This window comes from Equus caballus, chromosome 2 (assembly GCF_041296265.1).
Source record: "Equus caballus isolate H_3958 breed thoroughbred chromosome 2, TB-T2T, whole genome shotgun sequence".
In the NCBI taxonomy this organism is placed as follows: Eukaryota; Metazoa; Chordata; class Mammalia; order Perissodactyla; family Equidae; genus Equus; species Equus caballus.
Genome location: NC_091685.1, coordinates 8,804,648 through 8,830,671, shown reverse-complemented (window position 1 = coordinate 8,830,671; position 26,024 = coordinate 8,804,648). Strand labels below are relative to the sequence as shown.

The 26,024-nt window shown below is 46.0% G+C and overlaps 1 long non-coding RNA gene across 2 annotated transcripts in view; it reads right to left on the bottom strand.

Moving 5' to 3' along the window:
• LOC106782806 (uncharacterized) overlaps positions 1 to 26,024 on the bottom strand; it is a 52,050-nt gene that overhangs the window by 11,673 nt on the left and 14,353 nt on the right. The window contains exons 3-6 of one of the 2 annotated variants that reach the window (XR_011431128.1): positions 13,891 to 13,961; positions 10,404 to 10,513; positions 6,091 to 6,191; positions 2,653 to 3,314 (exon numbers count right to left, since the gene is read on the bottom strand). This is a non-coding gene — a long non-coding RNA (uncharacterized lncRNA). Of the gene's footprint in view, positions 1 to 1,215; positions 1,331 to 2,652; positions 4,282 to 6,090; positions 6,192 to 10,403; positions 10,514 to 13,890; positions 13,962 to 26,024 lie in introns of those variants that run through there. The other variant, XR_002804268.2, reaches the window with a different exon arrangement.

Sequence of the window (26,024 nt, the reverse complement as noted above, 5' to 3'; positions counted from 1 at the left end):
TCAGGTATGCTTATATAGGCCTGAACCTCAAATATGAACAATCTAGGTTCTCACTCATGGAGTCTACGCTGACCCAGGTATTTAGCTGGACACCAGAAAGGCATGGGACATATGTAGAGTGCTGAGCCTCCTGCTTTAGAATAAATGATTAAATTCTCTAGGTAGGCCTCAGTTTCCCCATCTATAAACACAGGAGCAGGACTGCCTGATCTCAGCTTCATCGGTTTGACACGGGAAACACACAGGGCAGGCTTGAGGCCCCAGAATTCACCAGAGCCAGTAAAGAAGCCGGGGGAGGGGGAGAAATGAGGGGGAGAGGAAGTTTTCAATCAGGTGCTGAGCTTTCACTGCCAAAAAATTTCCCGCAAACAAACCCACCCCAGCAAAGGAAGCTACTGTCGGCTGGCACACTGCAGAAGAGAAGGCGGACACGAGGCCTCATTAATCCGGCAACTGTGGGATCAGTTGCAGATACCCCAGCCCACCCACTCCGCGCCATCTGCTGCTGCTGCCGCTGAGCCGACGACGCGCGGCTCTGGTGGGAGTCCAGCCTGAAGGCAGCAGAAGGGCCTGGACTCCAGACTATGGGGCAGCCTCAGCAACAGGGACCCACACATTCCCTTGAGGCCAGGCTCAGGCCCCAGTGTGTCTCCCAACCCCATCGCCACCCACAATGCAATGCCACAACCCTCCACGAAGCTCTGCTTTGGAAGTAACTGAGGGAGAAGACCCAGCGCCCTGAAAAAATATTAAGCAAATAAGTAACTAAACTGCATTGATTGAGAACCAAGTGTGTGCCAGGCACATACCTTATCTCCCATAAATACTCCCCCAAACCACACTAAGACTCTCTCCAAAACTAATCTGTCATAATTCTGGATGATTTCAATATGCACATAGATGATCCTTCCAATATCCTGGCTTCTCAGTTCCTCACCCTCTGCTTCTCCTTCCACTTCATTACTCCCTCCCCGCTCATTCCTTAGGCCTTAATACCTTAATTTCAATTTCAAGCATCTCCTTGAAATACGTCCTCTCCCATTTCCTTTAATAAACTGACTCAAAATAGCCCTTCAACCCCACTGGGACCTTCAACTCACTTTTTACTGTCCCCTCCTCCCTACCCCGCAATGTCCTCACTTCCCTTCCTATGGAGTTTAACTCCCACGGCCAAACACCTAATCCCGGCCTGGCCCACACTGTCCTTTTCCTTACCCACGTTCTCACTGTCCTTGCCCACATTCTCATTTTCCTTGCCCCTCCCTCATTTCCTTCTTCTCTTTTGGCTCAACCGAAGCTCTCCATCCGCTCTGCACCTGCACCTTCACAGCTGAACATAGCAAGAGAAAAAACTCGAATTAATGCTGACCAGGCTCCCTTTAAATTAGACCACTAGCCTCATGTGGGCCCTAGAACTGCCTGAAGGTCACTCTATTTCTCTAGTTCACTCACTCTCACAGGACATGTTTTCCTGCTTTCTCCTCTTTCTTCAAATATCCAATGCCTCTTACCTCATCTTCATTCTCGAGTGAAGACTCTGCTTCCTGTTCCGACCTTTCTGGCCGTCTCTCAATGTCTTCCTTGTCTCTTTGACCTCTAAATGTTGAAGGCTGAGTTCTTGGACCTTTTCTCTAACTACAGTCACTCTCCAAAACCACTCATCCAGGGTTGTGGCTTTTACTATAATCAGTGCTCCGATGACTCCCAGGTGTATTTCCAGCCCAGATCTCTTGCCTGAACTCTGGGGATGGATATACTACCACGAATTTGATGTCTCCACCTGACTCTCTCAAACTTATAACAAAAAAACAATTCCTTTTTACCCCCCTCCACCCAACATGCTCTCTTCTGCATTTCAGCAAATGACGGCACCATCTTCCTGTTGCTTGAGCCAAAACCCTTGGAGTGACACTTAACTCCTTTTGTCTTTCTTCTATTGCCTGGGAAGTTGCCCCATCATACAGAGATCTGTGTCTGTTTTGTTCACTATTGTAACCTCAGCTCCTGAAAGAACGGCCCTTAGTAGGTGCTCGATAAATATTGGCTAAATAAATGAATAATTAAATTAATTGAATTGAATGACTTGGGTACCCAATTCAATAAATGAATAATTCAATAAATAAATAAATTCATTCCATAAATAATTACAGATTGTGATAAGGGCTGGGAAGGAAGGTGCAATGGAAGAAAATAACAGAGGGATTTTCCTTAGACAGGGTAGAGTTCTTTTCTCTGAGAAAATGACTTTGAAATCGGACCTGAAAGATAAGGAGTCGTGGAAGAGCCAGGCAAACAACATCAGTACACAGGCCTGGAGGTGGGTAAGCACTTAATGGGTTCTAGGAAACAACAGGTGGCCAGAGGGGCAGAAGTGAGGGAAGGGACAGAGGTGCCTGTAAACACTGGAGAGGTGAGCAAGGCCAGATCCCACAGGCTTTTTCAGACTCTAGCAAGGAATGTGGATTTTATTCCAAGGTCACTGATTTCATTTGTCTGGTCACCTTTTGAAATCAACAGTGTGGAGTAATGTTGAGACCTGAGGATTTGGATCCCTGTTCTGCCAGGCCTAAACTATGCAACCTCTAGCAAGTATCTTTCCCTCTCTGAACCCCACATCTATAATCTAGGGATAACCACTTATGACCTGCTTACCTTGTACCATTGTCTTCAGGTTCAAGTGAGATTAGCCAGGCGTCTTCAGAGGTGTCATCGCCAGAACTTGAAGGACATTTTAACCAGATTGTTAAAGATACAGACCAAACAAAAGGGAAAGATAGAAAAGGTTTGTATTTAAAGAGGTTTGATGTGGTGAAAATCAGCAAGGGCTGTTTGGCTAGGGTAAAGGTTAAAAGGCACTTCCTAGCAATGCTGAGGGGTTCCAGCCAAGATTCCAGCTAAGTTCCCAGCCTTTGAGAAGGCAGGTTGAGAAGTGCCCTGCTGCCAGGAAAGTACCTGGAGGCTGAATTCTGTCCTGTTAAGGCCACAAAGTCAGGTCTCGCTTTGCCTTCCCCGACCCCTGCCTTGGCCATTAACCTTCACCCTGACTTCTCCTCTGCTAAGGCTTGCTGGGCCATATCTCTGTGCTTAGGGAGAGTTGAATATAAACGTCTATTTTGTAGCCACTGCTGCCTTGAGATCAGGACATCCCCAAGAAGAATTGCAAAAGAGTAGGACATCTGAATCAGGCTGGCCAGTCCTCTGTGCCTTGATGACCTGAGAGAGCCAGGCTGGAGTTCCAGGTCAGAGCCGGCTGGGCAAGGTGGTGGCTACAGTTGGCTGCAGCTCCTTCTCCATCTTCACACAGTTGCCCAGGGCTGCTCAAGGGAAAGTGAGGCAGTTCAGGGAAAAGAAAAAGATTTCCACACACCAATATGGCCAGGCCTGGCCCACACATGAGGTCTGGGAGCTCGGAGCAGGGATAATATTAGTAACTGCTTTTTCGTGAGTACAGACCAGGAGCCAGGGGCTTTAATACATTCTCCATAGTCCTCCTAGCACTCCTTTGAAGTACATAGTATTTTTCCCACTTTACAGGTGAGGAATCTGAGATGTAGGGGAGTCATGTGACTTTCCCAGCATCTACAGCTTGTCCGTGGGGAAGTTGGGATTCTAGCCCAGTCTGTCTGACTCCAAAGCTTACGAATTCTTTCTGCTAAGTCTGACTACCTCTCCCAGGGATATTTGCCTCCTCCCTCCTCTTACAGAGCCTGAGGGAGAGGACAGCTAAGGCATCTTTGCAGCAGGAGCCTTTGCCCTTCACAGATAGGATCTTAAGAATAGTTACTTATCAGATTCTTGGGAGGATTCAGGACTGAGACCACAGGCTAGCACATAGTGAGAGTCAGAAATGTGAGGTATAACTACTGGGAGGGGTCAGAATATCTCCCATGGTAGGACTTGGCCATCTGGGAGGACTGGCAGCTGGAAATAGGACCCTGAGCCTTGGGTTGAAAATCAGGATGAGTCTGGCAGGAGAGAGAAAAGAACAAGGCAGGGCCCAAGGCTGGGAGGGGTCTGGTACATAAGGATGGTCACCAGACAGGACTGGCCAAACAAGGCCCCATGCTGAAGCCTGGTTACCAGTGCTGGTCATTTGGTTCAGGACTTCTCTCTCAACGAGGGACACTTAATCCCAGATTATGTGGAGTCAGAGCAGCCAGGCAGGAGTGCCTGCCACAGAGGAGGTGTCATTTAAGCCTCTATCTTCTCTAAACTCTAAGCTCCACGAGGACAGAAGCAGTGTCTACCTTATTTATTGCTTAAAACCAAGAAATGTGATAGGCACATAGTAGGTCCTCAAAAAAAATTTGGTAAATGAATGGATGGATGGATAGATAGATTGTGGGGGACTGGTCTTGGCCACGCCAAGATGTGCCTCTTTGGCATGATGATTATTTGAGGCTGGTTCCTTTGCAGACAGGAAAGTAACTAAAAAGTAGAATTTACTTACCCTTTGTAAGAGACATTTACATTGTAAAGGAACTCTCCATCTGTAAAGATATCTCCCTCTCTACCAGGAAGAAGGGGAGATGACCTTATCTCTAGAAACTCTTAATCAATGGGGAAGGCAAGGACTTAAATCTGCATTGTTTATTGTGCTTGTCTGGTAACCTCCTGTAACTGACTTCCCTCCCCCTCCCAACGCTGGCATTTCTTTAAGGATTAAGCATCTTTCCTTAGGCTAGGAACTGATTGCTGCGCTCGCCTGTGACCGCCCAGCTCAAGACAATAGACTTGCCTCCTGCTGTGCCCTCCAAGATAGCAGACCCACTACCTGCTGTGTCCATCAAGCACTGTGCCGACAGGGCAATCCTGTGACTATTGTGGGAGGGACATTCAATCATATGTGAAACATCCTGTTAGGGGGTATATAACCACTCTGTGCACCCCACTTCTTCGGTGCCTTTTCTTCCTTTGGGAAGAAAGGCCCCAGGCCATGGTCCTCATAAAGCTTTGTTTAATTTTCTCTTGCTATTCTGTCTCATGTGAATTTAATTCGTTCTCCGGCCAGACGAACCCACAAAAGGTAGAGGAAAAGTCTTCCTCCCCTGCAAGATGGATGGATGAACTATCTCAAGTTGGTTTTCCCATAAGTGCGAATTGGTTCTGGGAATTGAAAAGAGATCAAGGAAAGGGAAAGGGGATTAAGATTAATTGAACTCTAACCATGTGACTGTTACTATGCCAGGAACTGGCAATAAGGAATTGAAAACCCTACAAAGAAAGTATAATTTTTAAATCTCACTCTAATAAGAAAAGTCTAAATCAGATCTTTTTCAGTCCTCAAACTACTGAATATGTCTCTGACCTCATGCCTAATTCCTTCTCTCACAGGCCACCTATTTCCTCTTTTGGGAACAGGCTGGAACTGGGGAGAATGCCATCCATGATGGCAACAGGGGATGAGGGTTCCCAGGTATGCAGAGAACCAGTTGAGGGGCATAGAGTGAGGTGGCCCAAGCCTGCTCAGATGGAGAAATGATGGGGAGCAGCACATGGGAAGACTCAAGATGAACACTGGAAAAGGAAAATAAACTAGTGGCCAAGTGGATCAGAATCAGATGAGTGGAATGGATTGTTGTGAATGGTTCTGAATTAAGGCTTTGGAAGGTAGGTGATGCTGGAGCTCCCCACTTTGTGCCTGTTTTCAGGCTTCAAGAAGCTGAGCAGACTTGACAAGAATGACTGTGGGGAGGTTCATATTTCTGGGCACCAGAGACTCCTCCAGATTCCAAGGTCTTCACCTCCTGCTATATTGGAAGCCAAGGACTAGAGTGGCCCAGTCTCTTGGTCCAATCCAGGGTTTTACTCAGACAAAACAACCAACTGAAAATGAGAATGAATGGGTCATTCTAACCCGTCTAACTATGAATCTAGTAACTGCTTGTACTTGGCCTCATGTCAATCAGTGTGACTATCTCTATGGGTACCCAAGAGGGCAGGGACTGTCTTTCCTCTACCAACCACAGTCCTAGGCTCTCCTACTCCAAATCTGGTAAGACTCACTGTTGTCAACCAAGCCCCCAAAAGATTGCCATGGGTGCTCAAAAATGTCTGCTCAACTAAATAAAAAGAAGAAATAAACTCAACATCAGTGAGAGCTGGATGGGTGGCTGAGTGCATGCATGAATGAAATCCTTCAGCCTCTCCCCTTCTTCTTTCTTCCTGTAGCATGCTCAAGCCTCTTCCACCTTAAAAAACAAAACAAAACAAAACAAAACAAACATGACCTCCCTGGATCACCATCCTCTTCACTCTAGACATCTCCTAGACATCCCTCCTCTTTCAAGTTCCTTTTAGAGACAAATTATTGGGTGTCTGTTCTCACTCTCCCTGGGGGACTTTACCAAATCCCATGACTTTAAGTACAATTTATATTCTGATGATGGATAAATCTATATCCCCAACCTAGACATTTGAACCAGTGTATCCAGGTACCCATTGGACCTCTTCAACTGAATGACCACAGGTACTTTTCAAACTCAGCATCTCCAAAACAGAACTCAATATCTTCCCCCTAAAATCTGCACCTTTTTTGGTGTTCCCCTTTCAAAGACCGATATCTCCAATCACTTCCATTTATCTGGGTGTTGCCCTTGACTCCCCACTTCTCCCTTCCTGCACACATCCAACCAAATAGTGAGAATCTCTAGATTCTAAATCTAGTCCCTAGAATTAGTAGCATCCTAAATATCAGTTCCTTTTGAATTCTTGCTGTTGGAGGCATTGTCATCAAAGGTGGCCCCAAACTCTGTGAAGGATAGAGAGATCATTCAGAAGTTCCTGAGAGCCTGAGGAGTGGAAGAGTCTAGTGGCCCAGCAGCACTTGGTCCCTGCTAGGAGCCTCCTCAGAAATTCTCTCTAGGACAGTGCATCATGGTGGCACCTCTATAATCCCTCCCCACCTGCCAGCAGAGGCTCTGGTCAGAAGCCCCCGTGAAATTATTTCTTGGGAAAGATGTGAGGAAGTTCACAAGACCTGGGGGGAGGCAAAGGTAGATGTGAGATACCCAGAAACCAGAAAATCATGTGGAGCAGATGGTTTACCCTTCCCACTGCTACATTGTCCAATATGGATAGATATATACATACATACATACATACATATAGATGTCTGTATATAATCTCTATTTATCTAGATATAAATACATAGATAGGAGTTATATATCTATATCTAATCTCTCTCTCTCTATCTGTCTGCCAGCCACACTAGAAAGAAGCTCCATTAGAGTAGGACTTTGATCTTGTTCACCACCGTATCCCCGTTAACCAGGAAAAAAAGTTTGATACGTGGTTGAGGCTTAATAAATTTTTACTAAATAAATGAATGGATAAATGACTAGATGGATGGATGGATGACTGAATGAATCAGAGAGATTGTCTATGATATGAGAGTGAGTTTGTATGTAAATTGAAATGTATAATCAGTCAGAATAAGTAGGTTATGCTGCAGTTACAAACAACTCCAAAGTTTTGATGACTTAAAACAAGAAAGGTTTCTTTCTCTTGAGATATCCATGTGGATCACCAGGGAGGCTTTGATCATCGTAGCCACTCAGGAGCCCTGGATTATGGAGGCTCTATCTTGACTTTCACCACAGGAGGGGAAAGAGAATGCGGTAACTCACGCCCTGGCTCTTAAAGCTTCCTTCTGCATGTGTTACTTCCGCTCACATTACTAATTAAATTAAGTCACACGGCCATGCCTAAGTGCAAGGGAGCTGGGAAGTACCTGATAGGAGAAGATAATTGGAAGCTCTGAAGACAACCTAATGGCTACCACAGAGAATGTATGTTACATCCTGGAGAGATATGTGTGTGAAACACAGCTAGTGTCACGGACATTGGAACGAATGAATCTGTGCACAACTCCAGTGGAAACAAGTAAGTACGTCAGGGTTATGTGAGTCAGTCATTGTTTACGTTCTCTCCCCATCTTGCTAAGACTTTCCTGACATCTGGCCTCGTTCCCCAAGGCCTTCCCCTGGGTCAATCCCCTTCTTGGAATACTCTCCGTACTAGGGATAGACAGGCTAGGGCTCTGCAATGTCCACACTGGTGTCTGCCTCTCTTGACAGGACCTCTAGAATGTTTGGCCTTGCTTTGATTAAAATAGATGCCCCTGGACCCCTAGAACTTGATGACTTTCCACCTCCATAGCAGACCAGAAATTCTATCCCTTTCAGCTTCCCTAGTCCCCATCCTAGGCAGTTTACCTTTACTCCTCTTTTCTAAGAACTCTTGACATTCTGCATGGCTGTCCTTCTCTCAGCCCCACCCCAAACACATGCACTAGCTCTCCTCTAAAGTAAGGCATGGGCACTGTGGAAAGAGCATGGATTTGGGGTCAGACCTAAGTTCGAATCCTGACTACACCACTTACTGACCATGCAACAGTTGGCTTCCTTCTCTAATAAAATAGAAATGAATGTATCAACCTCAATGGTTTGCTGTGAAAGTTAAATGAGAAAATGTATGTAAAATCACACATAGTAAATAAACAAAGCTGTTTTTGTTGTGGCCATGTGTCAAATCCCTACTAAAATAAAAGGTCCTCGATGGCAAGGACATGGCTTCTTGTGAACACTGGCTCCCCAGCCCCTGCATCTAAGGCAGTGTCTGGAATCTGGTAGATGCTTAAGAAATATTTGTCAATGAAAATAAAGAGTTTTGTTAATATATATAAAAAAAGATTAATACAAGGCAGATAGCATGGACACACCAAACCAAAGTTTGACCCATGCTCTCTGAAACTGGCATCCAGATGTTATAATCCCTATAGACATCAAGAATTAGGTACATTATTAAAACCTCTCAAAGTGACTTTCCTCCCAGCTGTCCTTCAGGCTGCAGTGAGATGACGAAGATCTGACATCTTCATCACACAGTTACTAAAACATCCTTCTTGAGTTGCCATTTTAAAATATTTACCTAATTTAGCTGGATTTTGGGTTTAATTATAAGAAGAATGTGGGGTTGAGTTGGATTTGGGGAAGGGAGGAGCAGATAACTGGATCCTTTGCATTCACTGAAAGACTGTTGCTGGTCAGAGAACTCCCGAGTAAGACTGGGCCAGTCAAATAAAGCAAGCGACACAAAAGAAACTTGGAAACCTCTTTGGAAAGAAAGAGAAGGTGATGGAGCAGGGGTCTGAGAAGGCCTCATTCCAGCTAAAAGTCCTTCAGTGTTTCTCCAGGGCCTCTGCAGAGACCCTAAAGACCCTTGGCCTGGCATTTAAGCCTTCCGGGATCTGGCCATGTCTCCAACCTCTGCAACCTTGTCTCCTCCTTCCAACGGTCACCCCCACCATTGTACGCCCCATTGACTATATGGACCTCGGGCATTCTTCCAGTTTCTCTCTTAACCAGGGCCCAGTTTTATTTCTTCTCCTGTGCAGTGGCCTAGAGTGGGCTGGTCTAGTCCATCAGCCAACAAACATTTACTTGGGACTTACTGTGCACCCAACATGGTTCTAGATGCTGGGATAAAGCAGTTAACAGAACAGATAAAATTTCCTGGCCTCAAGGAGGAAACAGACGATAAAAATTACTACATAAATAAACGATATAGTCTTTTAAGTGGTGATAAAAGCTTACTATATGAGTTTCTTTTCACTTTTTGCTAGGACTGGTGAGCAAAGGTGGCAAACAAAATTTGTGCTTAATTCAATGTATAGTTTTTGAAACATCTTTCTTGGATATTCTAAAGACTCGGAAACATCCTGTGCCTTCCCCTACCATTGCACTGAAATCCATTAACTATTTACAGCACCTTATATTGTCCTTCCGACTAGACAGGGAGGTGCTTGAGGGTGGGGACAGATTTGAATTCTCAAGAACACAATAGAGACTATCTACTGAATGAAGGAGGGAAGGATTGTGCCATCTCTGGGCTGTCTGTCCACTTACCCCTAGTTGTAAACCCTTCTCAACACTTTTTAATCTTTCAATTCTTTTCTGCCCTACAAAAATTCTGCTACTTTTGCAGAGGGCCCCTCCTAGTTTGTAATAGGGGGTCTATTGGGAATAAAATCCTTTTGAGCTGAGATCCCTGATGACATTATAGCATCCTGGACAAAAGCATGGCTGTTTCCCAACCCAACTCCATGAAAACAATTATTGCAAAAGTCATCATCTAGTGAGCACCTTCTATTGTCAGGTACCATACTAGGCCCTTGACATAGAACTTCTTCTTAATAAGTAAAACATTCTCCTTGGTAATCCTCACAGCGCCAATAACCGTGAGAAATACATGGAAATTACTAGCTGCTATCAATATTACTGTGTCTAAAACTACCGCTTTCCCCTGCATTAGAACAATCTGAACATTGTTAGGCAGAGACATCTAAGCAATTTTAAAATTATTTGAGTCATGACAGAGAGACTCACAACTGAAATATTTACCTTTCAATTTCAGGTGAGGATGTTCCCAGAGATGGAAGATGTGACAAGTTCCCGCATCGTGTGAGCATCAGAGAAAAGTTCCCTTGACAAGTCACATGCAGAGATGGGAACTGCTGATTAAGGAGAGGATTAATTTAATCTTCCAAGTCTTTCTGCCAGGGAAATACCCTTAGATTTGTAGAATGGTGAGGCTGGAGGGGTCCTTTCAGATCTTCCGCTCAGCCCCTTTGCCTTATGGATGGGGAAACAGGCCCAGGATCAGAAGTGCATCCTAATTGCTCAGACTGCCTCCTTATACTCCCTGCTCCAATCCGTCCTCCACACTAGAGTTTATTGAATGAACAAATGAATAAGAGTGAAAGGGGTGTTTGAATCTTGATCCATCCTTTCATTTACTCAACAGTTATTTATTGAGTATTCACCATTTGATAGGTACTGTTCTAGGCACTGGGGATAGAGCAGTAAACTAAGCAGACAAAAATCTCTGTCTTCATGAAGCTTACATTCTAGAGAGAGGAGGTATATGCCAAAAATATATCCATCCTTAACATAAGTTTCATAGACTGTTCAATGGTCATAAAAGCTAGAGGGAAGAATAAAACAGGAAGGGGATAAAGAGGGTCAGTAGGGGAGGGAGTGGAAACCTAAGTAGGATAGTCAAAGAAGGCCTCACTTAGAAAGTGACAAAAGCATGGAAGGGAGCCATGTGGCTATCTGGTGGACAAAATCCAGACAAAAGGAACAGCAAACATAAAGGCGTGGTGTATTCAAAGAGCATTGAGAAGGCCATTGTGGCTGCATCATGGTGAGTGAAGTATAAGAATATGGATAGGAATCCAGAGAGACAACGGGGGGTTGGGGAGGGTTGCACCATATCCTGAAGGTCCTGTGCCATCAGTGGCTGGTTTCCTCTCATATTCATCCTTCTCTGTACTTCTGCCTTACCGTCTGGCTTCTGGCTAGGCTTGGCCAATGGGAGGCACTGGCAGGAGATTAGAGAGGAGGAGGGAATAAAAGCCAGGTATAATAAAACCTACTCTGGTTTCAAGCGATATATCTAGCAAGGGCCACAAATCCCCACGGTTCCAGCTTCCACCAGACAGGCCCACCATGGTTCCGGGTCTGGTGGGGCAGCTCCAGCCCTTGGGCTCTGGTAACACGGCCTCCTCCCTTGATTCCTTCATGTCTAGAGGCAGTGACAGGCCTCTGCATTTGCCAATCTCAGAATTGCCTCACGTTCCCTTGGTTACACTCTTTCAGCTCTTCTAACACCTTTGTCACTGACTCCCTGTATTAAATGATCTCTACTAAATTACCTGGTGTGTGTTGTGTTCTCTCAGCTGGACCCTGACTGATATAGGCTCCAGAGGCCCTGTAAGACTTGAGATTTTACTCTAAGTGAAATGGGCAGCCGTTGGAAGGTTTGAGCAGAGGTTCATGAAGGGCCTTAAGTACTTGGATGAGACATCTGTGTTTCCATAAGCATTTCTTGAATTGAAGACACCTGTCCAAAATCACACAAAATTTGTGATGGAACAGGCAGACTCCTGGTCTTGTTCCCCTGCTCTCCACTCAGTGTTCAATAAATGGCATTGAGGACACAGGAATTTCAAAAACAAGAAAAGGTATTTGTATATTCTTAAGTAGTTTTGCACAAGACTCCAACTCTTTGAAGACCTTTGGAGGTCAGGAGGAGAGGTGACACTGCACAGAGGAAGGTTCTTCTCTGTTGATTTCCCAGGAATGCCTGCAGAGGTGGAGAAGAAAAGCTAACCCTGAGGGAGCCCTTGCAATATCCTAGGCACCCTGCCAGGTAATTTCATATCCAATGGCTCATTTAATCCTACAAGGACAGTACTCAGTGGATATTACTATCTTTATTTTGCAAACAGAGCTTCCGAGTTTCAGAGAGTTTGGGTAAGCAGTCTAAGGTCACATGTCCTCCTATTCCATTGACAAGTGGATCAAGGATCAGTTGAACCCCTCAAGGTGGCCCTCAAGGCAGTGGAATGGGGGAATCTTGAGGCAAAATTGTTGGACAAGAGGCCAAGTCTTTGGACTAAAGTCATTTTGCCTCTCTGAGTCTCAATTTCCTCATCTATAAAGTAGTAATAATATCCATGATATTCATTTCAAAGGAGGGTTTTGAGGGTTAAAGTAAGCTACTGCATGATAAGGACTTTGTACATTTTAAAGTTCTATACCAAAAGTTCTTAACCTGGGTCCATGCCTGAACTTTGAGGTCCATGAACCCCTTGAAGACGATGCTAAAATTTGCATGTACAGGCATAGACCTGCTGATCCTGCAAAAAATCTGACTTTCTTCATGCCTCTTTTATAGGTAAGCATCTTGCTATGTAGATGGCGATTCTATTATTTAAAAGGCTTTTTCATACAACATGGCTTCCAAATGTAAGCCAACTAACTACAGTGCAGACTATGTACTCTGGACTTTAGGGGCAATTCAAGGAATTTTTGAGGGTAATTTCAATTACATGTGATTTTTACCTCACAGACTGTCTTAGGAATCCAACCCCTGCATAAGATGTGACTCCTCTGTTTGTGCATCTGTGGCAGGACCATCTGTGACTCCTGGCAGTAGATTCTCAAAGGAGAAAGTCACGCAAAGTTGGTTGGGAAGCACTATTCTAGACAAATATTGCAAGTATTACAAAGTTATTAATGATGAACATGCTATGTTGATTCTCATTACATACACATTTACTGAGCACCTACTATGTATGAGGTATAATTTGAATGTGAGTTAGAGAAGTCCATGTCCCCAAAGGGCTCATAGTACTGTGGGGACAGCAAACCACATGTAGCTGGCAGGTTTCTTGGAGGAGGTGGGATATGAGCAGAGTTCGAAAGGATGCTAGGAATCTTAACAGGTGAAGATGATAGAAGGGCCTGTCAGGCAGGAGGGATGTCTTGAGCAAAGACTTGGAGTGGAGACAGTGGCAGAGCCTGCTTAGAGAATGCTTAGGTGTGACTAGAGTACAGGCCAAGGTGTAGGGTGAGTAGAGAGGAGGCTGAAGACAGATGTTGGGCTTTGCTATGGAGACCTTCAGTATCAGAGATCTCCTCTCTGTCCCAGTTTCCACAACCCATTCAACCTTTTCTCTTATCCAGCACCCATTCCAGGGCTGCATACCTGTGGATGCTTTGGGAGAGAGAGACCCTTAACCTAAGTAGAAGCAAGACAGACTTGAATTCTAATCCTGATTCATCTACTATCCAGCTGTATGACCTTGGGCAAGACCCTTCACCTCTCTGAACCTCAGTCTCTTCGTCTATATAAGGGGAATGGTCATATTTCTCCCCACAATAGTACCCAATAGGGTGTTTGGCACTTAGTGGGAGCTCATCTCATGTTAGTTGAACTGGGCCCTTGGAGGGTGTCAAATGAGGTGTTAGATAATCAAGTGATTAGGAAGAAGGACCAAAGAGAGCCTCAAAGTCCTGCATTATTGCCATGCTCACTGACCTCGAGCAGTTCTCACTCCATCCAGAGGCAGCAGATTCTCAGCCCTCTCCTGTCGTGCAAGGCTCCCTCTGCTGCAAAGGGGAAAGGAGAGAGATTCATCAATCTTCTGAGTTGATGCCAGACATTGGAAATTTCCTAATGCATGCTAATGCCATCGACCCTCATTGAGATGTGCTGGGTTTTCAAACAAGCTTATTTGACTATGATTCACCTCTGGAGAAAAGAAAGGTGATATTATTGATATGAAGAAAAACTAGGAACAAAGTCATCCAAACAACAAATGTTCTCCCCAGGCTTCAACTTTCACAACTTCTGTTTATGTTTAGGTGACATGCTCTTCTTACTGAGGCCATCATGCCATCATCTACTCACTTGATTATCTAACAAATGCTCACTTTCAGCAGACCCTGAGCCAGACCCTGAGAGCACCAGGAGAACACAGAGCAGACCCTGTGCTAACGAAGCTCCCTGTCTAGGGGCAAGAAAGGGGCAGAACCATGGACCCAGACAACAGCAGACATTAAGGTGCGATGGGTAACGGGAGTGGGTAGCTCAGAGTGCTGTGGGAGCCAGAGAAGGGAGCATTCACTAGCTTGAGATAGGCAAGGCCATAGAGGTTTGGAAGATACCAGATCCTGTACAGGCTGGGTCCAGCTAAAGGCTCGTGCTCCCTTTCTCCACACCTGCTCACACTATCTGCACCACCGTGTCAATGACTTGCCGGCTTTCATCCGCACCAGGCTATTTCATGCATTCACACCCATGATAAGGTACGTACAAATAAGGCTTGGGAACCAATGAGTGAAACCCCTTCCTGGAAGAGGGTTCAGACAAAGTCTCATAGGGAGACACTTAAGCTGGCTCTTAGAATGAGTAGGAGTTCACCCAAGCAGCTATCCAGGGGCTCCGCATGCCATGCGGGTAGAAAAGAAAGCATGTGCAGGGAATGGTACAGAGTTCAGTGTAATTGGAGCATCAGGTGAGCGTGGGGGAAGGTGGGAGTTGAGGCTGGGGCAGGGGCAGGGTGCCCAAGGGCCTTGGATGCCAGGCTAAGGAGTTAGGACTTTATCCTGTAGGTGATGGGGGACCCTTTATGGGTTGTAAGCAGGATAGCGACTTGGTCAACCACCATAATGACACCAGGGTCCTTGAAGTAAGTTCAGAAGAGGCCAGGCTTCCAAAAACTGGTGGAGAGAAAGCTGAAATCTGACCCAAAGGCAAGAAAGTGAATTCCAGGCCCCAACAGAGCTTCAGCCAGTGAGCAATCCCTCCCGCTGCTAGCCTGCAAGGGGCCCAGGGCTTCCCAAGGTCACTCTTTTCCTGACGGCCTTTGATGTCGCCAGCATTTCTCCCCCACCCTTGGAAATCTTTGCCTTTCATCAGGTTCTGTGCCAAGGACAGATTTGATGACGAGCAAATTGGCCCACTGGAGAAATAAAATGCTTGTGTTTCTTCAGCAGGGAAAGCTGTTGGGGTTTTTTATTATCATTATTATTATTTTTCTCTGAGCCGAACAAGTGACAGGACATAATAATATCATTTATTCTAACTTGCTCTTGCAAATCAGAACTTTTTAATATTTTCCTTTCAAATGAAAATGCCATTTATCATTATCAAATGAAGTGCTAATGAAAACAACATGTATAAGAAACACGTTCACACAGCAGAGCATGATGGAGCACCTTGTCAGCAGTCCATAGTCCCGCCGTTAATTTGATTTCTGCCAAAAATCACTTAAGTGAGACTTGGGGATTTTTTTTTCTCAATGCTCCAGGCCCTTCTACTGAGGCCTGTTTATTCCCCTCTCCCGAGAAGGCTCTGAAATCCCAAACCAGCTTTAATCTGACTTTTAATGGAACTTTCATTGATTGCGTGAGGGATGTGTGCATGTCGGGGAGGGTGGGGGGTTATGCCTGCCTGTGTGTGTGTTATTGCTCATCACTTTCACCCAACGTATATTTGGCTGATAGACTTTGGCTGTGTCCTTTTTAGGCATGTGTGTATTTGTGTACTTTGGTCTGAGTGTGCCTCTGCAGGTCATTATTTGTTTGTGTCCTTAAGCCATGAGGACAGTAATTACGTCTATTTGTTCCTCACTGAAGGCCCAGCATCTGGCCTATTGCCTGACACATGGCAGGCCCTCAATAAACATTTGTTAAGTGAATTGTCTGCATGTCTTCATGAAGCACGCATTTTTGCCTGTTTGAGTTCACATCTGTGTGTTTCTATTCACATGCGTGGGGCCTCCAGGGCGGGAGCTATCCCTGGATCTCTCGAGCTTCCTGCAGTGCCTGGCACATGTAGGTAAGTATTTGTTGAGTGAATATGTTCTATGGATTTGTATATATGCTTTTTTTAATCAAGGTAAAATTTACATATCATAAAATTAGCATTTTTATGCATACAGTTCAGTGGCACTTAGTACATTCACAATGTTGTGCAACTGTCACCTCCATCTAGTTCCAAAACATTTTCATCACCCCAAAAAGAAACCTTACACTCATTAAGCAGTCACTTCACATTCCCCCTCCCCCCAGCCCCGAGCAACCACCAATCTGTTTTCTATCTCTATGGATTTACCTATTCTGAATATTGCACGTAAATACAATCACACAATGTGTGACTTTTTGTGTCTAGCTCAGTTCACGTAGCATAATATTTCCGAGGTTCTCCGTATATGTTTTCAAGTCTGTGTGTATTAAGTCTGTATGTGTGTATTTATGTGTGGGATGTTTGGTACCACCACTGTGTTCCTGGAACCTAGCCAAGGCCTGACAAAGAACAGCTGGGCACTGAGGAAAACTTCTCTTGCCATTCCTCCAGCCTTGTCCTTCCCTGGCACCTCTGAGGCTTTGCATAGGCTGTTCCTCAGCCCAGATCGCCTTTCCTCACACCACCCTCTGCTGTTGCTGGATGAACTCTGAATGATTCCTCAGTAATCTGTCCAAATGTTATCCACTCCAGGCAGCCTTTCCAGACCCCAGGCTGGGTTACAAGACCCTCCTCTGGACTTCCATTGACCCTGTGCTTTCTTTTGTCATTGCCCTGCCCCACTGTGCTGTCATTGTCAACCTACTTGTCTCTCTCCCTGCTAGATCAGGAGTTCTTAAAGACCAGGGGCTGTATCTTCTTCACCTTTGCAGTCCCAGAGCTTAGCATGATGTTTAGTTTATAGTGGGTGTCCTGTTAAGTGCTAGTTAAAAGAATAAATGAATTTCTAATAGAAGACATTCCACATAGAGAGAACAGCCTGTGCAAAAGCCATACCTCAGGGTGCATTCATTTTCAAAAACTGCAGCAGTTTGGTATGACTTGAAGCCTAGTGTGTGTGGATGAGGAGGAAAGTGAGAATTCAAATAGGAAGCAAGAAGTGGGAATGGGCCTTAGTGAACCATCCTGAAGGCAATGGGAAGTCCCAGATGGGTTTAAGCAAGGCCATCACGTGGTCAGATTTATGGACTAGAGTTATTCCTCTAGCTAGGAGGTGGAGAAGGTGTGGAGAGGACCAGAATGGATGAGGGTGGACCATTTAGGAGACTACTGTGCAAGTCCAGGCAAGGTGATGGGGGTGGATCAGTCCAGAGGTGTGGCAGTGGACTTGAAAACAGAGGCTTGAGCAGTACTCCACAAAGTATGATCTGCGGACTGGGGCTGATCCGTGAACTCCAACTAGTCCAAACAAGAAAAGCGCGAAAAGGGAAAGGTGAGGGTAAGGACTTAGAAAACTGTAGAGCAATTTGACATTGCTGAGAAGTTTTTATTATATTTTACAAAAGTATTGGTCCAGAACACAATGGAAATGGAAAAATAAAAGGTCCTTCCCCACAGATAGTTTAGAGGACATGCTAATGAATGGAGTATGTTGGGGGGAGAGAGAGGCAGAGGAGGTGTGGGTGCCCCCAGCCAGATTGTCAATGACAAGGACTGTGTCTGAATCATCTCTGTGTCCTCAAGACTCCTTGAGGAGGAAAGGTTAGAACTCAGAGGTTTTGTCAGGACCTGATGGTCCTGAACAATGTCAAGGCTCCCACAGGATGCCAGGAAAGGTATCTTAGTCTGCTCGGGCTGCTATAACAAAATACCACACACTGGTTGGCTTAAAGAACCAAAAAATTATTTCTCACAATTCTGGAGACTGGAAGTTCAAGATCAAGGCACCAGCAGACTTGGTGTTCAGTGAGAGCCCACTTCCTGGTTCACAGAAGTCCTCATCCATCTTCACACTATGTCTTCACACGGAGGAAGGGGCAAGGGACCCTCTGGGGTCTCTTATAAGGGCACTAATCCCATTCATGAGGGCTCGGCTCTCATGACCTAATCACCTCCCAAAGGCCCCACTTCCAAATATCATTACATTGGGGGTTAGTTTTCAAAATACGAATTTTGGGAGGACACAAGCATTCAATCTATATCAAAAAGTGAGGACAAAAAGATGGATCCCGAAAGAAAATGGAGTCTGAGCCGAGGTGCTCATGAGCCACTGAGGAGTGCAGCTGTGCTTCCCTCTCCATCTTCCTCCAGCTGTGCCCTTGCTCTGCTTGAGGGCACAGCATGGTATGAGCTTCTGTGGAAACTGGGAGTCATGATGGACTCCTCCCTGTCCTTCACCCCCCACATTTAATCAGGCACCAAGCACTGTCATCTCAAGAGGCAGTATGGTGTGGGGTGGAGAGCATGGAGCCAAACTGCCTGAGTTCGAATCCTGATTCTACCATTTACTAGGTACATAACCTTGAATATGATATATACCCCTCTGGGCCTGTTTCTTTGGGTTATTGGGAGAACTAAATGTGTTATATGTCAAGTGCTTGGGCCAGTGTTTGGCACATAGTGAGTGTTCTATGTGTTTGCCGTTACGGTTGCTGTTATTATATTGGTTGCTTCTACTTACGAAGTACCTCCTGAACAAACCTGCTCCTCTCTCTGTGCCTTGTGCCATCGTACCAGGCTAGGCCACCACCATTTCTCCCCAGGCACAGCAACAACCTCTTTCTCAGTAGCCTCTGTGTCTTGCATTGGGTTGTCCCTTATGCCGCTCTGGCCCCAGAGTGCTCTTTTTGAACCACGAATGTGACCGTGTCACTTCCTTGTTTAAAACCCATCAGTGGATGTCCACTGTCCCCAGAATGAAGTCTAAGTGTGCAGGCATAACTCACAAGGCCCTTCGTGACCCAGTCCTTTCCTGCCTCTGACAGCCTCAGCATTGACCACAATTGCCTTCGCTCTTCACGTGTCAGCCCCATGAGCCCTCCTCAGTTCCCCAAACGGCTTTCGCATATTCTGATCCCTCTGCCCGGGCCTCCCTCCTCAACTCCTTTGTCACACCAGCTCCCCTGCCCACTCAAAGTCTCAGCTCAGTAGTCACTCTGTCTGAGATGCCTTCCCTGACTCCCCAGGCAGAATTAGGAGCCCATTTTCTGCATTCTCGCAAGCTCTGTGCCTCCTCGACATAGCATTGACCACACGGTGTTGTCTCTGATATTACAAATCTGCCTCCCCAGACTGTGAGCTCCTCCAGGGCAGACCCTGGGCCTGACCCATCTGTGCAGATGCTGGATAAACCTGTATGAAATGGGACCGATTTGGAATGAGCCCAATATTGCATTTTAAAAGCCAGAAAGCAGAATAATGCGGCTGGATCCAACTTCTCCAGGAGAGGCTCATGCGTGGGCAAGAGGAACATGAGATGTTCTTTTCTCACACCGTTCTCTTCCTGCTGCCACCCCCCTCCTGGCCGCGTCAGTCTCGTGAGTCGACTCCAGATGGGATGGGCTTGGTGGTGGCTGCTGGCTGTGTGCCCAACACCCGTGGGCGCCCAGGAAACACTTGCTGAAAGAAGCTGAGCACCACCCCAGCAGTGCAGCCCTCCAATTCCTACTATGGGGCGTTGGAGACAGGAGTAGGTGGCAAGCAGAAGGTATGTCACCTGAATCTACAATATCCCTGAGCCTCAGTCTTCTCCTCTATGAAATGGAGTTAATAATCCCTACCTTAAGGGTTGTCATGGAGAGTCAAGCAGATCACAGATGTGGACACGTAGCGGGCACTTTCTGCTCCTGCTTGACCCCTGTTAACTTTCTTATCCTCACCAGGGAAACTGAGGGGAAAAGAGCGAGGGAAAGCACAACTTTGGGTGTGGTCACACTTCGGAGCAGCGCCGATGAGAAGCCTCTCTGCAAACATACAATATCTTCTGAGGATCTGGCTCATTTTTAATAGCCCTCATGGTGGTGAACCTGGGCACTGATTTGCAATGGTTGGGAAACAGAGTTAAGCAGTTCAAGAAACATAGGATTGTGTGTATGTGGAAGGGAATTGAACTGAAATACACTACTGCCAACAAGAGCCAACCTTTAGAGAGAGGACTTTCTACGGACAGGGACTATGTTAAGTGCTTTGCATATATTTAAGCCTCACCACAGCCCTAAAAGGAAGGTATCATTACTCCCACTTTACAGATGAGAAAACTAGCTCAGAGGGAATTAAGTAATTTTCCCAAAGATCCATTAGTGCAGAGCCAGGATTTGACCCCAAAGCTATCTGATTCCCAAGCCCTTGCTCTTTCCATCCTGTACTGGACGTTGTCACTGGTCTGTAGCCAACATCTGCTGTTCCATACTCTTCTGTGCACCATTAGGGCTGGAAACCTGAGGACTACATTTCTCAGGCTCCCATGTCAGCGGCTTCCAGTCAGTTCTGCAATTGGAAGGTACAAATGGGCTGTGAGAAGGAAGGAGGAAAATTAAAGCCATTTTCGAGTTCTGGCATCTTTGAGGGTGTGGACTCTTGGATTCCAGGAGCTGTGCTGACCTCAGTTCCAGGAATGTCTGCAGGGGTGCAGCCTCCACTCTTCCTCTTGACTTCTCCACACCAAGCAGCAGCAACGGCTTCCTTTAAGTAACTGATTTCTGGGGAGCACTCCCTCCCTTTACTCCCCCTTTTGCTCTCCAGCCCATCCAATAGCTTTGTAACAAAGTCTCTGCTTGAAATACATAGAGAGGTTTGCTTCTCCACTGGAAACTGGCTGACACAGTATTGCTCTTCCTACTCCTTCAGTCAGAGGCAAAGCCAGTTGTAAGATCAAGATGTCAGCCAAGCAGACTGAGGGCAAGGCTGAGGCCTCTGTCAGACACTGGAGATCTATCAAGGAAACCAAAGAAAGCATCCATTGGGCTGACACCAAGAAAGGAGGATGCAGGTCAGAGGGCTCCCAGCAGGTATCCAACATGCTGGGCTCGGGCTGTGAGCCTAATTCCGGAATCCACCCACTATTTAGCCTGAGCCCAAAGGCCGTCCGCCAGCATCAGGATGGCGCAGGGCTTGGGTGATGCAAGAGCAGGCTAGGAGAAGCAAGGCCAACAGAATATCTTTTCCCTGCCTCCACTACCCCTATAAACCCATATACTTGGTTTTGACTGTTCTCTTCATTTGGGAACTCAACTGAGAACAAGCTTTGGAAATTTGACAAACCTGAGTCCACCTTCCTTGCCAGCTGCTTCTGTCTTAGCCCCTCCACTCTTTGTTTATAGAATGAATGCTGTCATGCCTACTGCACAAGTGTGAGGACTGAGTGAGATAATGTATGTAAAGTCCCCAGCTCAGCTCCTGGCCCACTGCAGACACTTAATAACTGTGCATTCCCACTCTCCCCGCTCCTTCTGAATCATAAGCTCCCTTATTTAGTTATTTAACATGTCCTGTACGTGTGTCTCTCAAACTCCATTATAAGGTCTGGGAAAGTAAAGATTGTGTCTAGCCTTCTTTGCTTTACTCAGAGCACCTAGTTCATTTAAAAATAATACTATGCCTTTAATAATAAATAAATGTTCACATTCATAAAAAAAGTAAAATGAAGAAGATGGGAAAAGAGAAATGAGGCTTCTCCATTCAGTCTAAATATGGTGCACTGAGAAAGACTGCGGCTTTAGAATCTGCTCAGTTCATTTTAGTATAATGCATTCCTCTTTCTCTACCTTTCTCCTTCCTTCTTTTGCCCACAAATATTTATTTTCCAAGCCTGGAAACATAAAGATAAATAAAGTACAGTCCTTACCCAGAGGAGCCCAGGTGCAAATGGGGAAGACATCACGTAGATAGCTGTCTACACCCCATGCATGCATTTATGGGGCATTGACATACACGTGCTCAGCAGAGACCAGAGCCATGACAGGGGGAAGCACAGTGCTGTGGGGGCCTGAGAGGACCCCTGAGGACCAAGGGGAGGCTTCCTGGAAGAGCTTACTCATGTGCTGGGTCAGAACAGAAAAGCGGAAAGGAACAACATGCCAGACCAGGAGCGGGAAGAAAGGAGTCAGGCAAACTGCGGTCCAGGGCCTTCTCAGTTATGTGGCCCGGGGTGCTTCATGTATCCTCTATGGAGCTCAGTCTCTTCTGTGAAGTGGGATAATAATACCTGCTGGGCAAGGTTGTCATGGGTTTGATGGCAATACAGAAAAGACCTGACATAAAGTAGATGTCAACAGATATCAGGTCCCTCCCACCACCATTATAACAATGAACGATGGCTTTTCCTGAAGGAAAGGGGAACTCAAAGTTAGAAGTGCGTGGGGCCAGGTCACCTCTTGAAGACGCTTTGCTGGCCTCTGCAGGTAGAACGGCTCTTCACTTTCCTCACAGGGTTCCTTTGTGAACAGGGCTTATTGCCAGTTACGAAGCAAGAAACAGTGAATAATGAAAAATCTAGTCCCCCCTCTGCTCCAACGCACACGTCCCTGGGGTTAGAACCCCCCCGAACGCAATCAGGCCAAGAGACTCACTAAACTTCAGTGAGCCCCTCTCAGCCAACATCTCCATTGCTTTTTTAGATCTGGGACACCACAGCACGAGAAGAAACCATCCCTGACTTTCTTTCTCCCTTTTCAAACTGAACAAGCTCCTGAACTTGTCAAACATCATTGCAAAATTATGAAAAACAGGGGAGGAATTCCAAGATGGCGCCGTGAGTAGTCCTCTTTGTCTCTCGCCCTTCGAGTCTACAATTATTTGGACACTTATCGCTTGACAAAGGATATCCAGACAGCATCTCAGGACGTCTGAGACACCCACGCGACTATACATCGGAAGGCGGACGGACTTTCCTCCGGGAGGATGTGGAAATAGGTGAAAACTCTCCGACCCCGACGGGCAGCCTAGTACCCGCAAGCGGCTTTCTTCCAACGGACGCCCCCAGAGGATCCACACACATCTAGGGCAGGAGCGAGAACACAACAGAGGAGCGACGGTGGAAACAGGTGACCAGAACCCTACTTAAACCCCCCGCAATTACTCCTAAACGCAGAGGGAAACTTTGGAGTTGCACACCTGAGCCCGCGGGGAGAGTCTCTCCCCGCCATTGGCGGGGAGACCCGGCCTGGTGCTCGGGGCGCCCGGAGGGTCCCAGAGAGAGACACGGAGGGCACGGAGGTCTCCCAGCTGCCGTTGCCCGCCCCGTGGGACTAGGGATTGCCGGAGATCTCGGAGAGGACCGGGGCGGGGGAACTTTCAAAGGCCGGATCGGCGACCCAGAGGGGAAGTGCCGGAGCTCCCCCAGGCAGCAGACAAAACTCTCTGTCTGCCGGTAGCAGAGGGGCCACGCCCAGCATTCAGGGCTCCCGGCAGAGGCTCGGACAGAAGCCCAGAGGGCGGGGCGTCCCCCAGCTGCCGTTTCCCACCCGGTGAGGCTAGGGATTGCCGGAGATCTCGGAGAGGACTGGGGCTGGAGAGAGTTCCAGAGACCCAGCTTAGTAGCCTAGGGGGAAACCCTACAGGCTCACAGAAGCCTTAGGGAAAGCCTCTGCACAGCACCAGTAGAAGGCACCCAGCCGCCAGCCACAAGGCTGGAAGACCCCAGGGCAAAAGCAGCATAGCTAGGTGTACTAACCACAGACTGTAGAAGATGCCAATAGCTCTCCTGCGACCCATAGAGGACAAGTGAGATTTGGGGGGTGCCGACAGCAACCGAGCGACAAATAAAAGTGATCCCACCCCTGGCCGCTGGAAAAGCCCATAACACCATTGCAGACCCCAAGGAGAGAGCGCATCTAGGTGGGCAACAACAGTAGGCACCTGCAGCCGGAAGCCCCCCGTGACGGCCCCCACGGCAGAGGAGGGAATCCAAAGGGCCACTGTGGCTACGAAGAGGGGCCCAGGCCCAGTTAGCAACTACGGACAGGGTTCCTGGTTGGTGAAGTATAAACAGCTGCTCCCCCCCACCGCAGCAGCTGAAACAAGTGAAAGGAGCAACTAAACTCTATCTCCATGCGGAGGCACAAATCAACATCATCAAGCAATATGAAAAAATACATTAAATCTCCAGAACAGAAAGAAAGTAACAAATACACAGAAAACAATCCCAAAGAAAATGAGATATATAACCTAAATGATGATGACTTCAAAACAGCCATCATTAAAATACTCACTGAGTTAAGAGAGAATTCTGACCGACAACTCAACGAGTTCAGGAGCTATGTCACAAAAGAGTTTGATACGATAAAGAAGAACCAAACAGAAATACTGGAAATGAAGAACACAATAGAGGAGATTAAGAAAAATCTAGATGCTCTGAACAGTAGGGCCGATAATATGGAGGAAAGAATTAGCAATTTGGAAGATGGCAATATAGAATTGTTGCAGGCAGAGGAGGAGAGAGAAGCAAGACTTAAAAGAAATGAAGAAACTCTCCGAGAATTATCAGACACAATTAGGAGATGCAACGTAAGGATTATAGGTATACCAGAGGGAGAAGAGAAGGAGAAAGGGGCAGAAAACCTATTCAAAGAAATAATGGCTGAGAACTTCCCAAATCTGGTGAGGGAGATGGATCTTCAGGTGACAGAAGCCAACAGATCTCCAAACTTTATCAATGCAAGAAGACCAACTCCACGGCATATAGTAGTGAAGCTAGCAAAAGTCAACGACAAGGAGAAAATATTAAGGACAGCCAGGCAAAAGAAACTAACCTACAAAGGAACCCCCATCAGGCTATCAGCAGATTTCTCAGCAGAAACTTTACAGGCTAGAAGAGAGTGGAATGATATATTCAAAAATCTGAAGGACAAAAACCTACAGCCGAGAATTCTCTACCCAGCGAAAATATCCTTCAAATACGATGGAGAAATAAAAACTTTCCCAGATAAACAAAAATTAAGGGAGTTCATTGCCACAAAACCTCCTCTTCAGGAAATCCTCAGGAAAACCCTCATTCCTGAAAAATCCAAAAAAGGAAAGGGGCTACAAAACCAAGAGCAGAGGAGATAAGTAGAAGGACAACAACAGAGAGTAGCAGCTCTACATCAGAACAGATTAAACCATGGGACGAGAAACAAAGGAAACTGAAGAAAACCGGAAAACAAGACACAAAATGGTAGTGGTAGGCCCCCACGTCTCAATAATCACTCTAAATGTAAACGGATTGAACTCCCCAATCAAAAGACACAGAGTGGCAGGATGGATCAAAGAACAAGATCCAACAATATGCTGCCTCCAGGAAACACACCTCAGCCCCAAAGACAAACACAGACTCAGAGTGAAGGGATGGAGAACAATACTCCAAGCTAATAATGAACAAAAGAAAGCAGGTGTCGCTATACTAATATCAGACAAGGTAGATTTCAAAGCAAAACAGATAAAGAAAGACAAAGAGGGACAGTATATAATGATAAAAGGGACTCTCCACCAAGAAGACATAACACTTATAAATATATACGCACCCAACACAGGAGCACCAAAATTTGTAAAGCAACTCTTAATAGAACTAAAAGAAGACATCAACAACAATACAATAATAGTAGGGGACCTCAACACACCATTAACACCAATGGACAGAACATCCAGACAGAAAATCAACAAGGAAATAATAGAATTAAATGAAAAATTAGACCAGATGGACTTAATAGATATATATAGAACACTTCATCCAAAAACAGCAGGTTACACATTCTTCTCAAGCGCACATGGAACATTCTCAAGGATTGACCATATTTTGGGAACCAAAGCAAACATCAATAAATACAAGAGAGTTGAAATAATATCAAGCATCTTTTCTGATCATAACGCTATTAAACTAGAAATCAACTACAAGAAAAAAGCAGAGAAAGGTGCAAAAATGTGGAGACTAAACAACACGCTTCTCAACA